This window comes from Rhododendron vialii, chromosome 7a (assembly GCF_030253575.1).
Source record: "Rhododendron vialii isolate Sample 1 chromosome 7a, ASM3025357v1".
NCBI lineage: Eukaryota > Viridiplantae > Streptophyta > Magnoliopsida > Ericales > Ericaceae > Rhododendron > Rhododendron vialii.
The window spans coordinates 25453309-25456056 of record NC_080563.1 but is presented as its reverse complement, the minus strand read 5'-3'; the positions used below and the strand labels follow the sequence as shown (position 1 = coordinate 25456056).

The 2748-nt window shown below is 37.5% G+C and overlaps 1 non-coding gene across 1 annotated transcript; it reads right to left on the bottom strand.

Annotated features, from left to right (window-relative positions):
- Positions 1-2370: 2370 nt before the first annotated feature.
- Positions 2371-2475, bottom strand: LOC131334989 (small nucleolar RNA R71). The gene has a single exon (XR_009202383.1). It is a non-coding gene; the product is annotated as a small nucleolar RNA R71 (small nucleolar RNA).
- Between the last annotated feature and the right edge of the window lie 273 nt (positions 2476-2748).

Genomic DNA, 2748 nt, shown 5'->3' with positions numbered 1-2748 from the left:
TTACCTGAGATTGCTTTTGTGACAACTCTTTTTGGAAGTATTTTCTTCTCATAGAAAACAAAACAAAAGAAAGAAGTAGCAAAACTCTGGAGTCACCAAATTTATAAGTAGGAGCAATAGTTTTCTTTTTATCGGCAAAAAGATTATATTATTAGAAACTTGATAAGGGTACATCAAGGAAAAAGAAACCTAAACCATGATATTGATACATGGAAAAGGGAGAAAGGACTTCCAATAGAGCATTGGAACAAAGAAAGCAAAGGCCGAAAATAGCAGGCCGGAAGATAAGACAAAAAGAAGATATCCAAAATCAGAAAAGAAACCAAGCATCATAGCTGGAGCACCCTTTGAGCAGCAAAGCAGAGATTTTAGCTATAACCAAAGCATCACCAAACACATTAAGGCAATTGGAGCACAGATAAGTGCCGAAATATTGATATTTTGGCTCTCCAAACTACACTTGTTAGCTATTTATATTTGTTACTTGATATTGATTTTGCTTTTATTTTGTTTATAGGTTGCTCGAGCTCATTACCCAAGATTTTGGATAAAAACATGATTTGAAAGAACTGCGCGGTGAAATACGGAATTACTCAAAGTTGGAGTGTCAACTAATTAATACGTGAAGTTTGAAGGGCCTTTATGCAATTAGTTCTTTAAAACCCTATTCAAACAATTGAAACCGACTGATTTGAAGAGTCAGTTTTGGGAACGAGAAACGATGTTTCGAAATTGGACGTGGAAATTGGTTTTGGTCGTGGCAGCGGCAGAAAAAGAACGAAGGTAGAACGAAATTGTTCTTTGGAACATGAAGATTAATTCAACCTCATCCGATTCACTTCTTCCGATGGCCGGCTAAATCTCTCTTCTAGGGTGTAGATGAAGCTCAAACTTTGAGTAACACTTTCTATGTTTTAATTTAGGTTATATTGTTCGGATCATGGTTGTATGAACAATGATTTATTTATAAGATTTTTTCCATCAAATCTTATGTATGAATTCCTAGGTTTTATGCACGTTCATACAACAGCTTTAATTGTTTTGTGATAACCGGTTGGATGGATTGTACTACATAAGACGCGTCGTGCCGATGAGACGATCCGTGCTTAATTAGAGACGGTTCGTGCTAGTAAGACGATTTGTGCTAGGCGGAGATAGTCCATGCCGATTGGTGATTCATAAATTATTTTTAGGAGATATCGCTAGGGCTTGCAATCCTACGGTATCCGGATTGATTCGAATAGTTTTCCTGTAATCGAAAACATATTTAGGTTACGAGGGGGAAGAGTGGATTCAAAACCCTAGAACTTTTTCCCATCAATTCTTTTCTGTTTTTCTATCGTCTTTAATTTCAGTTCAATAGTTTTAAGAAACCAACAATCAATCAATCTTTTTCTCGAATTAATATAGAAATTAATTGAAGTAACTGTAACTCAGCCTTATAATCCCTGTGGAGCAATACTCGGAATATTTACCACTGTTCATTTGAGTAGTAATAATTGTTTCGTTTTATTAATTATTTTTGGTACGGAAACGTCCCGATCAAATTTTGGCGCCGTTGCCGGGGATTACAAGCACGGTTGCGTTGTTTTAGTTGATTTTTATTTTAATTCCTAGTTTAAGTTTTTTTTTTATTATTCCTCATATTTGTTTAATTGCATTCTTTCTTTGTTAGCATTTTATTGTGTCAGACATAGGAATCGAGAAATTGTAGCGCACAGGAGCTAGAAGTAAGCAGCAACACTGCAGCTTAACAGTGTAATAAATTCAATTGGCTTTTTCTGACGCTGTGAGTTTTCTTATTTTTCTAGGTTTTAGTGTTTTTTTTTTTTAATTTGAGTTAGGGACATTTTGCATTATATGTTTGGTCGTCGATCACTGGACCCCTTACTTGATAATTTTGACCCAGAGATCGAACGGACCTTTGAGCTAATCGAGCAGCCTCTCGTAACCCTTGGCCTTCACCCAATTCACTTGTTACAATGACTGAAAGAATAGAGGCTGCTGATCCACCTGCGATCGGGGAGTACTTTCTCCCATCCGCCTACACCTCACCATCATGCATAACATTGCCTACCACTGCCTCAACACAATTTGAAATCAAGTCCAGTTTGTTACAAACACTCCCATCATTCTATGGACTTGATAACGAGGACCCATATCGGCATTTAGGGGACTTCGAAGAGATTTGCTCCACGTTAAAATTCAGCACTTCACTGATAATGCCCTTAGGTTAAAGTTATTCTCGTTCTCACTTAAAGATAAAGCCAAATACTGGCTTAATACTTTGACACCGAATAGTATCAACTCTTGGGATCAAATGAAAATTGAGTTTTTGAAAAAGTACTTTTCCATAGGCAAAACAAAAGAAATTTGCCAAGAACTCACTAGTTTCTATCAAAAAGAAGGTGAACAATTTCACCAAGCATGGGAGAGACTTAATGATATCATTAGGCGTTGTCCACACCACCAAGTTCCTAAATGGCAGTTAGTCCAATGTTTCTATGATGGACTATGCGAACAACACCGATATATGGTAGATGCCTCATGTGGAGGCACATTTATGCTTAAGAACGAGAATCAGGGGTGGGACTTGTTTGGGCAGTTAGCGAAGAATTCACGACACCGAGCCTCATCATCCCGCACCAATAGGACAACTTCTACCTGTTTAAAACAGAGTGGCCTTTATGAGGTGGGTCGCTCTGACGATCTTGCCTATAAGGTAGATGCATTGACCCACAAGATTAA